The sequence below is a fragment of the Panulirus ornatus genome, chromosome 31 (genome assembly GCF_036320965.1).
Source record: "Panulirus ornatus isolate Po-2019 chromosome 31, ASM3632096v1, whole genome shotgun sequence".
In the NCBI taxonomy this organism is placed as follows: Eukaryota; Metazoa; Arthropoda; class Malacostraca; order Decapoda; family Palinuridae; genus Panulirus; species Panulirus ornatus.
Genome location: NC_092254.1, coordinates 937997 through 960000, shown reverse-complemented (window position 1 = coordinate 960000; position 22004 = coordinate 937997). Strand labels below are relative to the sequence as shown.

The 22004-nt window shown below is 44.5% G+C and overlaps 1 protein-coding gene and 1 long non-coding RNA gene across 7 annotated transcripts in view; one reads left to right on the top strand and one right to left on the bottom strand.

Annotated features, from left to right (window-relative positions):
* LOC139758648 (uncharacterized) overlaps positions 1-22004 on the top strand; it is a 184611-nt gene that overhangs the window by 94621 nt on the left and 67986 nt on the right. The gene's annotated exons all lie outside the window — the stretch shown is intronic.
* The window catches only part of LOC139758642 (ras-related protein Rap-1b-like), a 143423-nt gene that overhangs the window by 79498 nt on the left and 41921 nt on the right, over positions 1-22004 (bottom strand). For all 3 annotated transcript variants that reach the window (XM_071680184.1, XM_071680186.1, XM_071680185.1), the window contains one exon: positions 21758-21795. The gene's annotated coding sequence lies outside the window, so the exon portion shown is untranslated. The remainder of the gene's footprint in view (positions 1-21757; positions 21796-22004) is intronic.

Here is a 22004-nt window from a genome sequence, read left to right as displayed (position 1 = left end):
TCTGTTCTTAATGCTACCTCGCTAATGCGGGAAATGGCGAATAGTATGAAAAAAAAAAAAAAAAAAAAAAAAAAATATTGAAAAAACAAGTAAGAATTTGACATCAAGTCGTATATAGTGTTTGCTGAGCTTCACGTAGTTTATGATAGTGTAACAGGATATAGAGGTTCAGGTTTCACATGTGTGTGTTTTTCCAAGATTCTTGAGCGTTCACTCACGAACGAGACATTTGTTTTACCACAAACAGTCACAATAAACCTCTAGCATGGCTACGTCTTCGTATAGACAGACAGATAGCCAGCTGGGCCTCGGGTCAGGTTGTGTGTGGCGAACAGTCGTCACGTTCCAACGGTGTGTGGTGAGGGTGGGTGTGGTGGGGATGGGTGTGGTGAGGGTGGGTGTGGTGGGGATGTGTGTGGTGAGGGTGGGTGTGGTGGGGATGTGTGTGGTGAGGGTGGGTGTGGTGGGGATGTGTGTGGTGAGGGTGGGTGTGGCGGGGATGTGTGTGGTGAGGGTGGGTGTGGCGGGGATGTGTGTGGTGAGGGTGGGTGTGGCGGGGATGTGTGTGGTGAGGGTGGGTGTGGTGGGGATGTGTGTGGTGAGGGTGGGTGTGGCGGGGATGTGTGTGGTGAGGGTGGGTGTGGTGGGGATGGGTGTGGTGAGGGTGGGTGTGGCGGGGATGTGTGTGGTGAGGGTGGGTGTGGTGGGGATGTGTGTGGTGAGGGTGGGTGTGGCGGGGATGTGTGTGGTGAGGGTGGGTGTGGCGGGGATGTGTGTGGTGAGGGTGGGTGTGGTGGGGATGTGTGTGGTGAGACTGTGTTGGTAGTAGAGGCCTGGCTGCCAGGTGGACGCTATGCATGTGCCACGTAGCGTCAAGGGTTGAGGGTTGGACTGACGAGAGGCGGGCAGCTGAGTGACGTGTGAACCACGACGCCTCCTGAGTTGTAAACCACAAGTTCCTCTGGTGTGATGGTTGTAATGAAGGAACAGTTTCCTTACATGACCTCCTGATGGTGTGTGTGTGTGTGTGTGTGTGAAGGTCTTGGGTTAGGTTTTGGTTTCCTCGCTGCCCGTTCAGCACCAGGTTCCTCATTACCTGAATATGTTAATTGAGGTTAATTTGTATGTATATATTCATGGTCACAGGTATCTCTGTGCTGACACAGACGATTTGCATACATGTGATCTCATTAATCACAAGGTAGGACACTTTTGGTTGTTTGTGTGTGTGCTTCAGTAGATATAGTCACACACACACACACACACACACACACACACACACACACACACACACACACACGGGTGCGGCACAAAGACATGTAACAAACACATTTTTTCTTTGCCTGCGCGTAATTTCCTCTTTGGTACCCGTTACGCTGTTAATAGAGGCGAAACTTGCCGTAAAGGATTCTTTCAGAAGTGATATGGATTCCTGCTCGTGTGGGGAGGGTAGCTGTGTGTGTGTGTGTGTGTGGTGCTCAAAGACACACACACACACGTTGAACGAATGGATCATTATTTACACGATGATGGGCCCACGAAGCTGAACACAATGAGCGACTCTTGTCAAAGAATATTCTCTCTCTCTCTCTCTCTCTCTCTCTCTCTCTCTCTCTCTCTCTCTCTCTCTCTCTCTCTCTCTCTCTCTCTCTCAAGACTAAGGTGAGGACACTAATGTGTAGTTGATGCTGGTGAGGCAGGCACTGGCTGCGACCAGTGTGGCTCATTCAGCACCAGTACTGCTGGAAGTACGTGAGCCACACACCACCAGAGCCGCGTACACCAGTTGGCCTGACTGACGTCACGTGTCATTAAGGTTTAGGAAGGTGATAAGATGACGCAATGGAAGTAATTACCAGCGGTCACATATACGAAGGCAAGCAGGGATGTGCACCACGTACAAGTACATAGACTCAACTCTTAGCTAACATCAAAACAGGTCTGTTGTACGCTAGGAGAATGGACATTCTCTATTTTTTTTTTTTATAGAGTTTGCGAGAGGATTTGACAAAGTGTGCCGTAGATTTTCAATATAGAAAACAGCGAAAGTGAATATTAAATCAACGCTGGAAGGAAAAAATCATGATTTTAAATAACAGAAAATTAAAAGTGTTGGCAAAAGTATGATCACATAGCAAGATCACCTTGGCTTCAAGGTCACAACCACAGATGGCTGTTATCACAGGTGAGCGAACACTCTTATGTTAATATCATGGGAAGGAACCATCAGTGTCTACAAGCTCCTCCTGACGACGGTACGACCCTTAAACACGACGTTACGACCCTGGCGTATGATCATTTGGGTTTTGAAGAGTCATAAGATTAGGCCATTGCGCCCAAGGGTCATATTGTCGTGCTCAACTGTAGTATCATCATGCTCAAGGGTCGTGTCATCATGTTCAAGGGTCGTGTCATCATGCTCAAGGGTCGTGTCATCATGTTCAAGGGTCGTGTCATCATGTTCAAGGGTCGTGTCATCATGTTCAAGGGTCGTGTCATCATGCTCAAGGGTCGTGTCATCATGTTCAAGGGTCGTGTCATCATGCTCAAGGGTCGTGTCATCATGCTCAAGGGTCGTGTCATCATGTTCAGGGGTCGTGTCATCATGTTCAAGGGTCGTGTCATCATGTTCAAGGGTCGTGTCATCATGTTCAAGGGTCGTGTCATCATGTTCAGGGGTCGTGTCATCATGTTCAAGGGTCGTGTCATCATGTTCAAGGGTCGTGTCATCATGTTCAAGGGTCGTGTCATCATGTTCAAGGGTCGTGTCATCATGTTCAAGGGTCGTGTCATCATGTTCAAGGGTCGTTTCGACGTGTTCAAGGGTTTCAGTGCCACATTGTACACTATATATTTTCATATTTCTTTTTTTTGATTAATGGTGATCGGTACATGTATGTAATATCTAGTTCCACGAGACACAGCTGTAGGCTTTATCATTCCCAGAATATCTTAGTAAATCATTGTAAGAAATTTTACAAATCAATTCTTCAGTATATTTTGTTCCTTGCCTTGTATACGGCACCAGCTGGTAAAGAGAACAAGTAGTGGCTAACCTAACACCTAACCTAACCTAACCTAACTAAAATAATCCAAATAAGCCTTAACTACACAACCCTAATTTTGAATTAGCCTTACCTAACCTAACCTACTTTCTAACTTAGCCATATCTAGCCTAAGTTAACCTTAGCAAGTTAACCTAAGTTGAGCGTTTATGGAAGGAAATATATTAATCGTGGTGTACTAAACAATAGCCATTTTGATAATATTGATCTTCGTTAATACCATTGTGTTAAAGATGTTAACCTTCTTTGAACACACACCACGCAGGAAACACATCAGTATCTCTTACATTACTCTTCCTATTTCTATTTTTTCTTCTCTGTTTCTTTTTTTCATGTTACATTGAACACTTGACCTCAGCGATGACTTTTGTCCGTGACTGGAATATTGACACAAAGAAAACTGACAGTAGGTGTGTGTGTGTGTGTGTGTGTGTGTGTGTGTGAGAGAGGGGGAAAGTTATTAGATCAGTATTGTTGACCTTGACCCCTTGGGGGAACAAGGGGAAGGGGTCAAGTTACAGCTCTGTTGTACGACCCCAGATAACACCACTGGGTGGGTCATGGGTCAAGTATCCCGAGTCGTGGAGCATAGCGGTATGGCCCCTGAGCACGACGATACGACCCTTGAAAACTTGAGTTAATTAGAGTTGTGGTCATGTTATGGTAGTCATCATTGATGTAGTTGTGTTATGGTAGTCATCATTGATGTAGTTGTGTTATGGTAGTCATCATTGATGTAGTTGTGTTATGGTAGTCATCATTGATGTAGTTGTGTTATGGTAGTCATCATTGATGTAGTTGGGAGTATGTAATGATATTTAAAGAACTGCTGATGATTTCGGTGTCTAACTGTGTTAAAAGCCGAGTGTGTTTGGCTGATGGAAACGATTATGGATTCTAGTTATGCTGCTGCATCGCTCCCCAGTGTTGTGAATAACCAAGAGAGAGAGAGAGAGAGAGAGAGAGAGAGAGAGAGAGAGAGAGAGAGAGAGAGAGAGGCGAGTTGAAAGAAAAATGAAGGTCAAGGAGAGTTGACCAGTTCACGAGACACGTGGCAGTTTGCATTCTTATCCGGTTAGGTGGTCGGGGGTGAGGGTGTGGGATGAGTATGTTTATTTGTTTGTTTGTTGTCGTTTGCCGGGGCATGACGTCACTAGTGGCCGTGTTTAACCTCATAAACGGCTGGACCAGCTGATTGGACTGCATGAATACATGCTCTCTCAAGTGCCGCCTAAACCGGCCTCTCTCTCTCTCTCTCTCTCTCTCTCTCTCTCTCTCTCTCTCTCTCTCTCTCTCTCTTTCCAACAAGCTTAATCCTTTTTGTTGAGTCATAATGTCGCTATTGGTACTCGTTGGCAGGCACTTCCAGATCTTAATAATCTCAATTTTTCCCCCAAGTTTCCCTTTACGTAGACCATAATGTGTCCACACTGGCGGGGTGTGTGTACAAGGGAGGCTGTTCACCTGCTTGTGTTTTACAAGACGGAGAACTTCGGTATGGGTGACTTCAAAGCTGGTCTACCAGCCCTCCTCTTCCCCCTCTACCCCATTAGCCAGCGGAGAACGAGCTAGACCCCACTATTTACCGCCCCATGGGGCAATAACGAGGGGGGAGGGGAGGGGTTCACTGGCCTAAAGGTTTCTCGAGAATTGAACAGTAGGGGGGGGGGGGGGTCGTACCACTCGTGGGTTGAGCACGCTTAACTGTCGCACTACAGCAGTTTACGACGTCGGGGATATCCCCTGAATGAGAGCCCCCCCCGGCTGCTACAGTTTCAGGGATTACGTTCATAAATCCTCAAAAGTACCTAGTCTGCAGTAACACCCCCCCCCACCCCCCACCCACCCACCCTATGTCGAGGACAGGCCCTGTTGCGACTCGTCTTTGTTTACATTTATAGGTTCGCGCATACGTACCGCTCAGGTGGCTTTTCGAGCCACATCACCCGTTTTCTGTAGGTATGTTTATTCCCCGAACGAGGACGTCTTTCGTGGATTTTTGCCGTTGCCTTGTGTGCGGGGAGAGACTTGTTATTATAGGCAGGAAGCTCAGGCCTGAGTGTGGCAGACGAACACCATATTACAGTACTAACGAGAATGTGGCAAGGTTGTGCACTGCCCTCAGTATTATTTCTTCGTACGAAGTCATGGCATCATCATAAGTTACTCTTCTGGGTAACTCATCTGAAAGACTCGGAAGATCAGGGAATATGTGACACTTAGAAATAAATGTTGAGGAAGTCAATCCAACGGAATGATTACGTTCTTCCTACAAGCTTTTACGTCATTACTTTCTCAATACCATTGTAGTGTTTGTGAACACAACACGTTCTGCAGTGTATTTCGGAGACTAAGGGCTTTAAACACCACCCATTATTTGACATTTTACAGTGGTGTGTATCACTTTTATGTCTCATTTTAAGTGAGAGTAATCGTACACTGCACATCATTTCGCTTCCCGGAGACCATTAGCAACTAGAGATCTTACGAGGTGGCGGATGCACGATGATGCACGACGACGGTACGAACCTTGAGTACTGACTGTACGAGCCTTTGAGCGCTCGATAGTGCGACGCCCAGTGGGGGTGTTGATGGTCGTCGTGCTCAAGGGATCAAGATCTCGCTGGCCTAGACTCACCCATACCCTAGTACCATCACCCAGGCTTAACTTCTAATCACCCATTACCTATAACTCTTGAGCCTCAGCAGTCACAGCCCCCATCACCCACCACCTTACTCATTACATGTTCACGGGTACGTGTTACCTCATGAGGTCCTCATGTTACACACTGAAATTTTATAATCATATAGATAAAAAGGAGTCCATGTTTATTAGAGAGTTTCAGTTATATAACAGGAAATTATATATCGTGAGTAATTATACACCTACGGTGGAAAGCCAGAAAAGTTATTAACACGTCCGGAAAATTGTAGCTTATATAAGTTGTACTCTGTTAAGAAATATGTGCACGAATGATGATACATTTTTCATTATTTATTTCAGTTTCATTTGAAGGTCACGTGAAGGGGAAGGGAAGGTCTCAGTTATGTATTAACAAATTTGTGTTTCCGTTAACGAAGCGACATTATTGTTGTTGTCGTGAACGTATTCGTCTTCATCGAACCATCATTCATACGTTTCGAAATCGTCATGAGTGAACGAACCTCTTATATCCAATACGCTTCACCATGAGCGAGCTCGGTCTTGAGCGCCTCGCTGGCTGAGCCATCCTTTGTGCCCGCGGCCCCTCACACACCATGTGGCCGTCTCATGCCTGTCTTTCTGAGTCGAACCGAACTGGCGAATATTTGATCCGAAGCTTCGTGACGCACCTGCTCGGCAGGCCAGTCTACACCAGCTGTAAAATTCTGGTTCACAGGCAGAGCAGTTGGCATACATTTTTTTTTTATTAATTTCCCAACGTTTTATCAGTGTAACATTTACAAAATACATCATTAATGGTAAAACTTTTATATATACAGATAGCGAGATTTATTATTCATACTTAGGATTTATGATATAAGTAATATGCTGATGATCATATATATATTTATCGTTTTTTCTAATGTGTTTTTTGAATTATTTAAGATTTTTCATATATGCACTCTAGGCAGAAATAGATACAGTAAATATTCGTAATAGATGTTTCTGTCATTGGTGTGTAGTACGTGAACGTAGTTCATATCTCGAGTGAGAAGCTACAGTTGACGTAATTAGCTTTGAAACGAAATCTTTTCAGTCGGCGTAAGCTTTTGATGCCGGTGTGGGGGTGTTGGGGGAGGATATTCCCGAGACGATGGTGGTGATGGTGGTAGGGGTAGTGGTAATGATGGTTGTGGTGGTAGTGATGGTGGTAGGGGTAGTGGTAATGATGGTTGTGGTGGTAGTGATGGTGGTAGGGGTAGTGGTAATGATGATTGTGGTGGTAGTGATGGTGGTAGGGGTAGTGGTAATGATGGTTGTGGTGGTAGTGATGGTGGTAGGGGTAGTGGTAATGATGGTTGTGGTGGTAGTGATGGTGGTAGGGGTAGTGGTAATGATGGTTGTGGTGGTAGTGATGGTGGTAGGGGTAGTGGTAATGATGATTGTGGTGGTAGTGATGGTGGTAGGGGTAGTGGTAATGATGGTTGTGGTGGTAGTGATGGTGGTAGGGGTAGTGGTAATGATGATTGTGGTGGTAGTGATGGTGGTAGGGGTAGTGGTAATGATGGTTGTGGTGGTAGTGATGGTGGTAGGGGTAGTGGTAATGATGGTTGTGGTGGTAGTGATGGTGGTAGGGGTAGTGGTAATGATGGTTGTGGTGGTAGTGATGGTGGTAGGGGTAGTGGTAATGATGGTTGTGGTGGTAGTGATGGTGGTGGCACATCTTCATGTCGTGATGGTCTGTGGTGATGATGGTTATGGTAGTATGGTATGAGATATGGTCACTCCATGGTGTCTCCTGCCACTGGGTTTGATGTGATGGTTTTGTAGTAAGGTCTTGGGAGGAGTCAGTTGTGGGGTGCTGCTCCCACTCTGGGCATTGCCACAACAGGGAGAGATAAGGCAAGGGGGGGGGGGGGGGGGCCACCTAACCCACTATTTTTCAGTGGTAATGGTGGGCGCGAACACTAACAAGGGCGGCGGTTGTGTTCGTTAATTGGATAGTTACGCTGGGGGGGGGGGGGGGGCGGTAGGAGGGCGTAAGGTCATCCGATGGTTTGGTTAGGACGGTGATGAATGTGTGGAGAGAGAGAGAGAGAGAGAGAGAGAGAGAGAGAGAGAGAGAGAGAGAGAGAGAGAGAGAGAGACCACACAATACAGGATCAAGGCGGCGTAAGTTGGTGGAGAGTCAGTTGTCTGCTGGAGGAACAATGGTGGCGCGTGAGATACATCCTCTCTCTCTCTCTCTCTCTCTCTCTCTCTCCCTCTCACCACACAACAGTGCACGACCATGATGCAATCATGTGTGGTCTGTCATGACGGCGGCTCGTGCAACTGGTTGGTGCAGGAGGACCCCCCCCCCCCCCCCCCATGCGGTCATGTACATGTCATGCACTACACACTGGACTCCTCTCTACGTCTTGTTTATTCTTACATGGGTAATGCAGTACTGGTCTCCAGGCCCTGGAATACGGTGTGTGTGTGTGTGTGTGTGGGGGGGGGGGGGTGACTGGGGGTCTCACGTAAGAAACCCTCTGCCCGCCTTCATTGTTCTCACGTGTTGTTTTCTGTTCATTTTGAATTTTTGCTCTTGGGGTCCTGCCAGGGGTGTGGCTCCGGGCCTTTCTGTTTTGTTCTTATCATATTTTTCGTTTGTTTATAATTCATATTCAGGAGAACGACCAGGGGAATAGTTGATGTGCGTATGTTGGTGTGAATGTTTGATGGGTCTGGGTTCAATCTCGTGGACGGACTTGCGGAATAATTTATAATTAACAGAGAGTGGGACGCGCGGCTTGTGGTGCGCACCATGTAATCCTCCACTGAGCGCCTCGCTAAGCATGTGTGTGAGGGAAGCCACCGCTGGCTGGCAACGGAATCTGGTAGCAAGATGGTTTATGATTCCATCGTGTTCACTGTACACCTTCATTACGCTCTCTCCATACACTCTCTCTACACTCCTAGTGTGTGTGTGTGAGAGACACTCCTACCCATTTCAGTACATCCTATTTCTGCGAATCGCATCCCAATCGTATTTGCAGACTCTCGCATTACCATTCCGTCCATTGACAGAAAAGGAGAGAAAATTGGTGGTCGGGAAGATAACACATAGAGATGTAAGCGAAGTTGTTAATGTGTGAACACAGAGGAAGGTTGCTCGCACACTAGTCTGGGAACATAAAGGCACCCCAGTATTGGCAGTGCTTACGACAAACAGTATCGTTATACAAGTCCAGGACAACCATTACGGTGTCACAACGCTGCTCTCCACGCAGGAGCAGGGGAACGATGGACTCCTTTGCAGCAATAAGTTCCTCGACAAGACCGTACTTGTTTCCGTCCATTGATGATGATGATGATGATGATGATGATGATGATGATGATGGTGATGCAGCCTCGATGAAGTGATATCTTCCCCGTGTGAGCAATTGTTGACAGAGTCCGGTAGACAATATATATATATATATATATATATATATATATATATATATATATATATATATATATATATATATATATATATATATGTATGTATATATCCAAAATAGATAACAAAACTTACTCTTTCAGCTAAAGTTGCATTCTTGAGCTTAACGCCTGGCCGTCCAGTTTGATCAAGTTGAAAAAGTTAATCTGTTACGATATCCAATTTCCAGATTGCCTCTCGTCTTGCCTATGAAATTAAATGCCAAGCTCTTGACTCTTGATGAACGCACGACTCTAAATTACGATCTATTGTTGAATTTAATGAACTTAGTTCCCCAGTTTTAGTCGTTGGCTGTAAGCAAGTTCTTCGTCTCTTGCTTTGCTCTAAGAGCCTCATTTGCATATTACCCTTGGCATATAAATTAGGCGAATTAGGTTACAAATCAGATTCCTGTGTTGTAATTCCCCTTGGGCGGACGTGTAGTTGATTTATGGATGTTGTTGCTGGGGAATTACAGTAGTTGTTGTTAGCGGGTTATAGAAGTTGTTGCTTAGGACTTAAAGAGAAGTTGGTTGCTGGATTATAGAAGTCTCTGGTGGAATTGTGGCACTTGATGGTCAACTTATAGTAGTTGAGGATGGGGAATTATAGCAGTTGTGATGGACTTATGTTATATATATATATATATATATATATATATATATATATATATATATATATATATATATATATATATATAATTTTCTCTTGGGAAATATAAAGGGAAGATTCCAATATTGCTTAAAGTGGGAGGCTTTCGTAAATCGTCTGTCATGGAAGATACGTCAAGTGTGACTGAATGATGGCAAGTGTTGTCCGTCAGCTTTATATTCAAGGTATTCCCGCCCCTGAGGCATGAACACCTCTACTAAGCGATGATTTCTAGGAAAGCGAGAAATTGTTGGGGAAAATGTTGTTGTATAATGTGCTTTATTTATATGTTTCTTCATTTTCTTTCAGTTGACCCGAATTGATTATGAAAGTTTGCTGTATACTGTCTACTGCATGAATTAGATTTGATGTGATAGCTTTTTTATTTTGATGTGTTAATTCTTTTACATAACCTTCTTCGTGGGATTATTTTTGTTGTAACATCTCTATTACATAACCTGCTTTTAATATGATCGCTATTTTCTAGCACGGATTCTCTACATGACCTGATTTTGATGGGCGACCTTTCTGTAGATTTTCTGTGATACATAACATGGGCGAAAGTTTAGTAAAATTTTGTAAAAATTTCTGATCCATAACATGGGCGAAAGTTAAGTAAAGTGTATTACATAACCTGAGTTTAATACGAGGGATCTCTTAATTTGCAATTACGTGACAGTAGTTTGATGTTATGGCCGTGTTTTTCAGTTCGCTATTACTCGGTGTGATTTTGACCTGGCTGCCAGGTGAGTGGTAGGTAGATGGCGAGTCGTACGCTGGTGACTGAGTAGTTTTGGCAGTCTCGGTGATCGTAATTGGTTAGCACAAATGCTTGTTACAGAGGTAAGTTAGTAGATTGTGAGGTGGGGTCATGATGGGAGTACAGCTTTCTTCCTTTGTCGGCACTACCTGCCTGAAGGTATATTATCGGTACTACCTGCCTGAAGGTATATTATCGGTACTACCTGCCTGAAGGTATATTATCGGTACTACCTGCCTGAAGGTATATTATCGGTACTACCTGCCTGAAGGTATATTATCGGTACTACCTGCCTGGGTATCGGGAGGGTTCGTGATGGCTGTCTTGTGAACCACCACTTCATTGCCTGTTAAGTATCATTCCCTTAGCCCAGAGAACTGTATTTTCTCCCTGCCTGACCGACCCGTGAGCTGCTGCCCTTCAAACATACAGTCTCTCCTCCTCACACAGGACACTTGACAGGTCGTCACCCACTCAACATGTTCTTCACCTTCCTGCCGTGAGCGCTACAGACTCGCAAGTCAGTACTACCTCGACCATTTCCATCTCTCGGCCGCCCTATCTCTCGAGCACCCTGTCAACACCATTACTGGCGTTATCTCCTTATGTGCGGTCACTAAGCGTTCCACTTAGCCATGGTTGACACCACACGACCTGTGTTGCGTTGCACTGACTCGTATCACATGAAGTAGTTCTCCAGTGAGGGTCGTACTTACTGGTGAGGCAGTGTCTCACGTGTGCCTATGGATGATATTGACCCCCATGAGCAGGACGGCACGACCCAACGACCGTTCAGCACGACAGTACGACCCGGCCTTTAACCAGACGGTGAACTAGCCTGTTGACCGAGAAGAGGTCATCATACCTTAGTGATCAAAGGTCGTACCGTCGCGACTAAGGGTCGTACCATTGTAGTCAAGAGATCAGGCCACCGAATAATGGTATCAGCTGTTGTGGTGATAGTGGGGATCGAACCCTGGTCCTCAGATTAGATAAACGAACATACACAGCAGTAAAGCTATAAATGGCGACAGCTCGTCCAAGGTCTGGTCTGTTTTTGGCGCATAGTTTGTCATTACGACTGTGTGTAATGACGTCGTTGGGAACATCCTGAAGCTGATTGGCTGTGACAGATGTGATGGTAATGGTCATGACGTCATGTAAGGTGGTTGTAGACGTTTATCCGATAGATAGTCATATTTATGTCGCCTATATTCATTGTAAACTGTCTTAGAGATAGTTAGGAATGTATGGGAACTTTTATGTATATATAAGATATTGATCACTGTTACTGGTGTACGGTTGACCATATATATATGGATTAATGTTGTAACTTGGGAGTAGGAAGGTAGAGTTCAAAGGAACCACGTCCATTATCGTCATGATTCACCTCCTCCTGAAACTGTTCCGTTCGTCCTCAAAAGAAAACTTTTCCTTTACCAACAAACAAACAATTCCATATTTCATGTCAAAGTTTTTCTTACAGAATCAAGTTCTTTTATGTTGGTGTGTAGTGTATGAACATTCTCATCACATCAGTAAAAATATATTTAATACAGGAATCATATTTGTTGCGTAGTTGAGCGCAAAGTTGTTGTTTTTTTCTATTTTTCCACTAGACACACAGTTCAGCTTATTTTCGGTCTCCTTAGTAAGCTGCAACTCGGAAAATACGACTTGTAGGAATAAGGGAAGACTTATTTTGCCGTATGAGCGGAAGGTTTACTGTGTGCAGCGCCGTCCTGGGGATATATGGCCGACAGCCAGGCCTTAAGCTGCTCGCTCGAGACTTGCTGTATTTATTTTCTTATTTAAGAAGATTTATGGAAGACATTTACCACTGCAAGCATTGAGAGGCTATAGATCCTTGTCGTGGTGATGTATGTGTATGTGTGTGTGTGTGTGTGTGTGTGTGTCCGCGTGTGTGTGTGTGTGTGTGTGTGTGTGTGTGTGTGTGTGTGTGTGTCCGCGCGCGTGTGTGTGTGTGTGTGTGTGTGTGTCCGCGTGTGTGTGTGTGTGTGTGTGTGTGTGTGTGTGTGTGTGTGTGTGGGTGTGTGTGTGTGTGTGTGTGTGTGTGTGTGTGTGTGTGTGTCCGCGTGTGTGTGTGTGTGTGTGTGTGTGTGTGTGTGTGTGTGTGTGTGTGTGTGTGGGTGTGTGGGTGTGGATGGTAGTGATACTAGAGGTGTTTGTGATGATGGTAGAATGGTTGTGATTGATGGTGGTAGTAGATCATGATGATGATGGTGGTAGTGATGATGATGATGGTGGTGGCGTCTGGTTCCCTCAGTGCCCCCCCCCCCCTCCCCCCAACTCTCCCTTACACTAACGACAATGAGCGCCCGTCTTCACGCTACGCGAGATTCTCTTGATTGTGAAGGAAGTGAAATGTCGGTAGGATTCATCTCCCCCCCTTCTCTCTCTCTCTCTCTCTCTCTCTCTCTCTCTCTCTCTCTCTCTCTCTCTCTCTCTCTCTCTCTTAGTTGCAGATGCTAGTAAAGAACTGAAGGAGGAAGCAGGGAACGTGTTTGTGTGTGGAGGATGCAAGCCATGAGAAATATAAAGAAAAAAAGAAATTCTTAATGGAGTTCAGGCAGAGGTTTTCCTCCTTCCGTATATACAAAGAATGATATATGGCTGGTCACAGTAATGATATATACAGTGGTATATGGCTGGTCACAGTAATGATATATACAGTGGTATATGGCTGGTCACAGTAATGATATATACAGTGGTATATGGCTGGTCACAGTAATGATATATACAGTGGTATATGGCTGGTCACAGTAATGATATATACAGTGGTATATGGCTGGTCACAGTAATGATATATACAGTGGTATATGGCTGGTCACAGTAATGATATATACAGTGGTATATGGCTGGTCACAGTAATGATATATACAGTGGTATATGGCTGGTCACAGTAATGATATATACAGTGGTATATGGCTGGTACCAGTAATGATATATACAGTGGTATATGGCTGGTCACAGTAATGATATATACAGTGGTATATGGCTGGTACCAGTAATGATATATACAGTGGTATATGGCTGGTACCAGTAATGATATATACAGTGGTGTATAACGTGGTGGGCATAGTGCCAGTGGCCGTCGTGCAGGTACGGCACGGAGTGGACCTCCACTGTTGAGGTGAATAGAAGTAGTGATTAGACCCCGTCTAGTGAGGCGAAGAGGAGGCACTTGGAAATAACATGAGGTGACAGGTGAAGACCAGAGAGTGTATGATAGTAAGTAAGCCAGACGCGGTAAATATGGCCAAATTCAGGCGATATTTACCGTGCAGGTTGGTGGGCCAGTGTGATGACTGTCACTGATTCGAATATTTTCAAGGCTTCACAATACATCGGTTTGAGGGTTCATACAATTAGTGGTTTGAAGGTTTCCTTAATAGCGTTAGAGGCTTCACGAGATCGTGGTTCAAGTGCCTATTCAGGTGCTGATTCAAGGTTTGCTTCGAAAATTTATATATTATTATTATTATTATTATTATTATTATTATTATTATTATTATTATCATCATCATCATTATTATTTCGATGCTTCATTAGATAATGGTTCCGGTATGGGATTAACAGAGTGGGCAGACGTAAAGTTGGTCAGTTTATTCCACAGGAAAGAAAAGAGTGAGAGTTGCAGGGAGGGGAACGGGTTAAACTTACAGGAATGGTCCAAGTTAGACATATTATAGGGACTCTAGCTACAGTATTACTGAAATTCCGTTAAACAACAAACATGTAGAACTTACGACAGAAGTTAATGAAGTGGACAAATACAGGTATTGGGGCAAGGTCAAGATGATACAGGTTATCAGAGCTTAGCTTTCAGATGGTCAAGAAAATATGGAGTGCCATTCGCTCGCATCAGGGTGGGGATTGAGCGTGTGTTTGCTCGCATTTCCCTGCATATAATGTCTTTTCTTGAAGTTTACCTTAAGGCCACCCAAACACTTTACGTAAATCATTTACATTCTAGAAACATGGAATGAATATTTCAACGTATGATTTTGAAATATATTTTACGAGGGCTGGCATGAGGCACGCGGCGCTGCCAAGCGTACGAGCAGTGTAAACAAAGGTATAATGAACGAGGTGGCTGGGCTGCCGGCCGACCATCCATCATGTCCTCATACCTGCTGCCGGCAGCGTTCATCTCCCACGCTGCCAGACGTACTCACTCTCGTACAGGAAACTGAAATGGCTTTAACGACTGTGCTAAAGGCATCTGATCTGGCTTTAATAAGGGCGGGATTGAAATGACTGAAGCACTGCGGGACCTGGTTAAATACATGTCCGTCACGAATATGATAACGTTAAGTGCTGTCATCATGATGGCCAGAATATTCTAATTTGTTTTGGTATTATACTTCATTAATGGAGATCTCTTGACTTAAGTATGACACATTTATGTTCTGTCTCCCCCTAATCTCACCTCTTATGGCTGAGGCAACATGACGACTTTGGTCTTTCCTCACAAATGTTTGCATTTCATTCAGACACCAACCTCGTTGCATTCCTTTGAACCTTCTCCATCAACTTTGCTTGTTTCCCGGAGCAAGGACGCCAGACTAGTGATGAACATTCCGACTTGGATCATGTGTGAATTTGCATATGGACACATGAATTTGTTTATAAATGTGCATGTTTGTGTCCGTCTTTGTGTGAATTGATATGTGTTTTTGAGTGTGTACTTAAAATCATTACAGCATTCCTAACACATGCGTCAGCGAGGCACAGCGAACGGCATGCCACACACTAGTGTACACCAGCACATGACCTTGAGGAGGGAGGCATGAGCACAGGCCAGTATCAGCTTCCAGTGGTAGAGAGGCAGCGTTCTGTGGCCAGGGATCCAGTAAAAGAACTGCTTCAAGTTTTCTTATATTGACGTACTGGTCAACATGAACGAACTTTGTGTGTGTGTGTGTGTGTGTGTGTGTGTGTGTGTGTGTGTGTGTGTGTTCATTTAAGTGTATTTGTTGTTCGTATGTCAGTGTGTGGCGGGAGAGTAAAAAGTCCCTCACACGATCCCCAGCAGCAGCTTATTTAGCACATTTCTGCAACGTTTCTCAGCAGTATCCCAGTTGTAAGACGTTTCTGAGATGTTTACCCGTAGTGGCCCAACTGAGATGTTTCTTAGCAGGAACCCTGACATGGTTAAGACGTTCCTCATCCTGGCGTACACATTTCTTAACGTTTCTCAGAGGGTTACCCGGTCAGGGCTTACCTGTGGTTCAGTCCGTCTTATTCGCACATCAGATATGTGAGGCTCCCTAAAGTTAGCCTTTGATTTATTTCCCTTTAATTATACCCTTCTCAAGGTGTCGCCTGTAATTAATGCCGTAATTATATCGTAAATCACTATAATTTGTCACTGGAGATTTTCTCCCAACACCACGCCAGAGAAAACATTAGATGGTATTACCCGCGGGAGGGCTTAACCTCTCTCCTACCTGTGATGGGGTAATTAACCGCTTGAGCAACACGGTACAACCCCTGAGCACGGCGGTACGACCCCTGAGCACGACGGTACGACCCCCTGAGCACGACGGTACGACCCCTGAACACGGAGGTACGACCCCGGAACACGGAGGTACGACCCCCAGGACACGGCGGTACGACCACTGAACACGACGTACTAGTATTAAGGGAAGTACTCTCTCTCTCTCTCTCTCTCTCTCTCTCTCTCTCTCTCTCTCTCTCTCTCTCTCCCTCTCTCTCTCCCCCCCCCTCAGCGACACTGTACGTGACAGGCATCAACAAACAGTTGGACGGGAGTCACCGGCTTCTGATATAGGCCGTCAGTTGTGTAACTTCCTCACAGTAAAAGCCTGGACATAAGTGTGAGGAGTTTTTCCCTTTTTTACAAGTTTTACTTTTTGTCCAACGTTGCTTCTTGTTTGCCATCTCTTTCCTTATTTGGTGTTAATAGAAACAAAATGTCTTTTTTTTTTTGTATTCAGTGTTTTTTCATGAGAGCACCTTGTTTCTACTCTTGTAAATAAAAGGTATAAGAATGTTAGAATATTTTGATGAGCAGAGTAATAGATATGATTCGTTCCCGACACATGTATGTGAATAACAATATTATCTAAACTGCTCGACACCTAACCTAGTTGTACGCAGTCACTTTCAGCAGATGCATCGCGTAAAGAAAACGAATTAAATTGTTAATTTTCGTGTCCTGTTTGTAGGAGGTTCAAGGTTGATTGAATCTGGAGTGCTTTGACCACAGTTTTAAACCAGTTCTTCATTTCTTTTTAAAGAGAACGTCTTGAATTAGCCTGACATGATGTTGTGTGAAATTAAACCGTCAGGTAATTAAGTCCACCTAGACCTTTAGAGGCGTACGATACTTTTATCAATATGGCTGGCAGCAGGACGGACACTCCCCTCACAGGCCGTCACGGGAGTAACTCGTTGACAGTTTCTCACACGTGAATTTAGACGGTATCGGTTCAGCAGATCAGACGGTCAGAATGTTTGACGGTGGTGTTGTGTCCCGTCCATGATAGCCACAACACAAGGGGTTAGGTTAGGTAGAGGAAAGATGTATTATTGATGGCTACAGCCACGTTGATCACACGAGTGATGACACTAACCTCTACGTTGATCCAACTATCATAGGTCTGTGGCCGACACCTCCAGGTTCAGGCTGGTGGAGGTAAAGCTGCGGATGTATATTTCTGCAATGTTTATTGAAAGGACGAATTTGGGAGAGGTGTATTGACGTGTGGAATGGAGGGACGATTGTGTGAGTTGTAGACTTCGGGAAGGATTTCATGGAGTTTTTAGGAGTGTGGTAATGAAGGGGTTAGGAACACATTAGGAAATTAGTTTAACAGACCCTGGCGCTCAACCTGTCTTAACTCGGGTCCAACTTTGCCACTGTATGAACAACAGTCTTCCTAAACACCAGGTCAAATGGCCTGTTGCGTGTATATCTGGAAGAGTATGAGCAATATGTATCGACTTCCTGTACAGGACACACTTGGCAACACCGAGACCTAATGCTCTTCCTTCTTTGTAGTTTATACCTTAATGTTCTTCCTTGATTAATACCCGGCCAGAGATAGCCAGGAATTTAATTTCCCTAACCACGGGACGCAGTGTGGTTGGGTCGATCTTACATAAGGATAGGTCAGGGGAGATGAGGCAGGATCCCCTGTCCACCTCACATGCCACGGTAGTGGAAGTCACTCATCTGTAAACAATGAGGGACACTCACAGTCTCGATATGAGGTGCAGGGAGACGCATGTTTACCAAGGGATCTCCAATCATGATTGGAAGGGCAAATGAGAACGTATGATGGAGGGAACCGTTCGTATCCCGGCGTCTGCCACCCACTCCACTGGTTGTGGGGGAACCACAGCCACTGTCCAGGGGGAGGACGGGGGAGGTTTCAGGGGGTTGGTGCCCCAGGGGTGGTGGCTGAGGGAGGGAGAGGGGCAAGGGAGTGGTAATCGATGCTGCCAACTTGGTGACATATTGCCCGCTGGACACGCCAGCCCCTAGCCTTCTCTCGGGATGTGTTTACTTACACTAAATGTGGTACATGTAACGCTCGACGGTACACGAACTACTACTCACGGAACATGTACCGGCCCTTGTGGCACGTGTACTGTACACGTATGCTGGCAGAAGAAAGCTGGGATGTGTGGTGACGGTAGTTAACACGAGCGTCATGAGGGAGGGAACATTTTCCTGGCTTCTAGTTAATTACAAGTTGAAATACGACAGAAGCAATTACTCCGTTAATGATGAGGATGAGACAGTGAAGAGTGCCAGGGATTTGGGACGTCATGCACAATTACCGGGATGTTCAACATCATTTATAGCCACCAAACTCTATGACAAGTTTTACGTATATGTCGAATTCGGAGCATTTTGTGTTTAATTATTTTTAATAATTGTGATCAGGAAGTTCAGTGAACATTTATGTTTTCTATTTCTACAGATATTAACCCCCTAAATTCCATCCAGAATTTTTTTCCTATTCCTAATTGGAATTCTAATCAAAATTCTACCATGAATTCTCATCAGCATTTCCATGGGCACATTTTTTTTTTGTTTACATTGCACCAGGATTTTTTTTTTTCCTCCCATGTCATTTCTGGTCACAGGAAATTACTGAGTTAGTTCGTTGAAAGCGAGAGAACCAGCAAGCGAAAGTTGGAAATATTCCTTAAATTTGATAACACGAAGTTGTGTGTGTGTGTGTGTGTGTGTGTGTGCGTGTGTGTGTGTGTGTGTGTGTGTGTGTGTAATGGTTAATTGCTTATTAGTACTGAGATGTAGTTCTGTACTCATGGGTCATCTTCTATTTAACTTTCTCAACTGTCATAAAACTTTTTAACTTTTGTATGATGTTAGAATTTGAGGTTCCATCTTTCAGTTCATTCATCTATTTACTCTTTAATATCAGTATACGTCTTTACATATTTTCTAATTAATTTTGATGCTTAATTTCATTTTACAGAATTTGGTCCATCTCTGTGCAGTCTTTCGAAGAGCTGTTCTCTGTTTTGGTCATCAAACTGATATACAAGCTTAAAGGTTGTGATCAAGTCACTTCTTACTCTCTTCTCTTCCATGGAGAACATAATTATATCGCCATTATCCTCTCACTGAACCTCAGCTTTTTTACCTTCGTGTTGACTCTATCAGTTTTTCTTCTTTTAAGTGAGGTGACCAAACTTGCTTTGGGTTACTCTGCTCCACGAGCAGTTGGATGATTAATTCCTCCTCCCGTGTGTACATAAGTGCAGTTTTATTATTACCAGCGGAGAGATTTTCTCCCTTACTGCCATGCTACGGTGGGACTCGAGCGGCAGGTAAGGATCATGTTAACCCCCAGGTTCCAGCAGCTGAATGTCCTGCTACATGATGGTCGTAGCGCCAAGACCTTCTCTCACTGTGGCCCGTCCTCATTACTGTACATGTACTCGGGGTGAATGTGTAGTGATGTGTGAGTATATTTCCACATGTTTGTGTGCATCTTCTCGTCTTTCCATCAGTCTACATTTAGCCTCACCACAGCACTGTAGCGCTCGTAGAACATACCCTGAGTCAGGCCTTACCCGTGGCCCTACATTTGGCCCTGAACCTTCTCCCTGTAGGTCCGGAACTCACGACCGTGGCCTTTGCAGTTGGTCCCTCAGTCCCTGAGCACCGTAGCTCCTGTAGGGGCGTCCCTCAGGGCCTTTTGTTACGTCTGAACCCGTCGAGAAGTCGTGAAGCAAACGGTGACTCAACAAACACGTAAGATGCAAACACCAGGGTTGTGCCCAGCCTCGCGTGGCGCGGGGTTGCACACCATTTCTGGGCGTCGGCCGCAAACAATGGCCATCCTACACCCACACATTTCACTCTGTCTCTCTTCATTTAGACGTTGTCTTTTTTTTGCTCTTTTTTATATTGTGCCATTGTCGAACATCTGTGTTTGTTTATTTGCATTGTTTGTCTGTCTCTTTATTCAATGGTGCTTCCAATTTAACAGTACCTCCAAAGTACTGATGACACCATTTTGACCGTACCTCTGGTTTTTATAATGAAAATATCGGCCTCTCTGTCCCTCCTTCCCTCTTATTCAGTTATTATGACAAGCATCTGTCATTATGGCCCGCCACACTGCACTGAGATGATGGGATGGTCAGGTCATGTGATCAGCCCCGGATTAGTCTGTCTGTCTGTCTGTCTGTCTGTCTGTCTACGGACACGTTAGCATGATAATTCAGGACCGTAACACGATACAACCTTCCTACAGACACACATACCTACCTCCCGTACCCGTGAGCAATTGAGTATTTTTTTTTTGGGGGGGGGAGGGGGTTCGCACTGGCATAAATTTGCATATTAATTAGGAAACTGTAATTTTTGTGACTGCTGTAACTCAGGAGTACTGACTGATGGCCAATTCACTTTTGTTATGTACAGTTATATTAATTGGCATTCATTATTTATTTGACAAGCTCATTAACATATCAGTATTTCCATATACCACCACCAACCATCTACCAGTATGTCTTTCTACCACCACTACTAACTACCCATACTGCCGTATTCCACCAACCACTAGCTAATGATATACCTGTTACCACTACTTCCCGTCTTCTGCTATCTACCAGCTACCATTAGTCATTGACCACTATCCGCTAGATACCAGTACTACCATCTATTAGCTACCAGTACTGCTATCTACTAGCGCCTAGAAGTAACCAGTATCAATATCTCTTTTTAATGTCGAAGGTTCCGATCATAACTAAGTCCTTGCTGAGGCAAGACCTGCAGTGAACTATGAAAAAAGGAGAAAATAATGGCCTCAATAGATGAGGTCACAGATGTTAGGAATGACACGAGAGTACCAGAGCTTAGCGGCACAAGGAAGGAAACAGATATCACAACGGCCCGGCCTTGGGTCTCCAACAGCTGCACAGTAATAATGTGACGCAGGACCTTGCTGTGTATCATGTGGTCTAGCTGATATCAGGCGGGGGCACACGAGCAGCCAGCTCTCGTGAACATAACCCGAAGGAAAATCGATAGAAGGAAAGTGAATGGACAGTGAAGTGTAGAACAAATGGTTTAAGTTCTAAGCTCATATTGGGAGAGTTGGTAAGTCGTATTGCTCTAGACATGACTCAACCATCTATGTAGACGCATGTACGTAAGCCCCGTACACCACAACACCTCAACCCTTAGTAAACATAGTGTGCCCAAAGGTCATTCTTCAATGTTGGCAGAAGTTTAAGAACGGTAGGGACCTGGAGTATATATCAGGATGTTCTCAAGCTATCTAAGAAAGATTATAAAACTTAAATCACGATCTAGAAAGTTGGGAGAACACGAAGGGTAAAGTATCCGTGGATAATGTTAGGGTTTATTTGTATACAGAAATAGAAAACTGTTTTTCTTGACAGGTTTTGTGTAACTTTATGGCTGGGCTGGAGTTAGTTATTTACGTATTTCGCCATAACGAGAAGAGCCGAGTGAGCGAGTGTCTGGTCTTGTGTCAGGTGTAGTATATCCAGGGTTGTGTCAGGTGTGGGTGAACGCCACTGTTTCTGTGGTGTATACTTAACCAGATGGAATAACTCATCATTCCCTGAGGAGATGATGATGAGTATTGTGGAATGATGTGTTTACTCACGTGAGTTCAGGGAAGGGCGAGTGGTCTGGACCCGGCCTCTGGAAGATAGAAGGTTATTAGTGTTAAGAATAACATTTTCTGTGTAATTACTCTGGTGTTTCACGTCTTCTGTTAATTATATGTATTCGTAAAATGTCTTAATTATTAATGATGTGTCAACTTGACATAGTCACGCTAAGCTCGCTACAGATGGTTTATCTCTCACCTGGGGATTATGTACATTTAGTAGTTGTAGATAGATAAGATG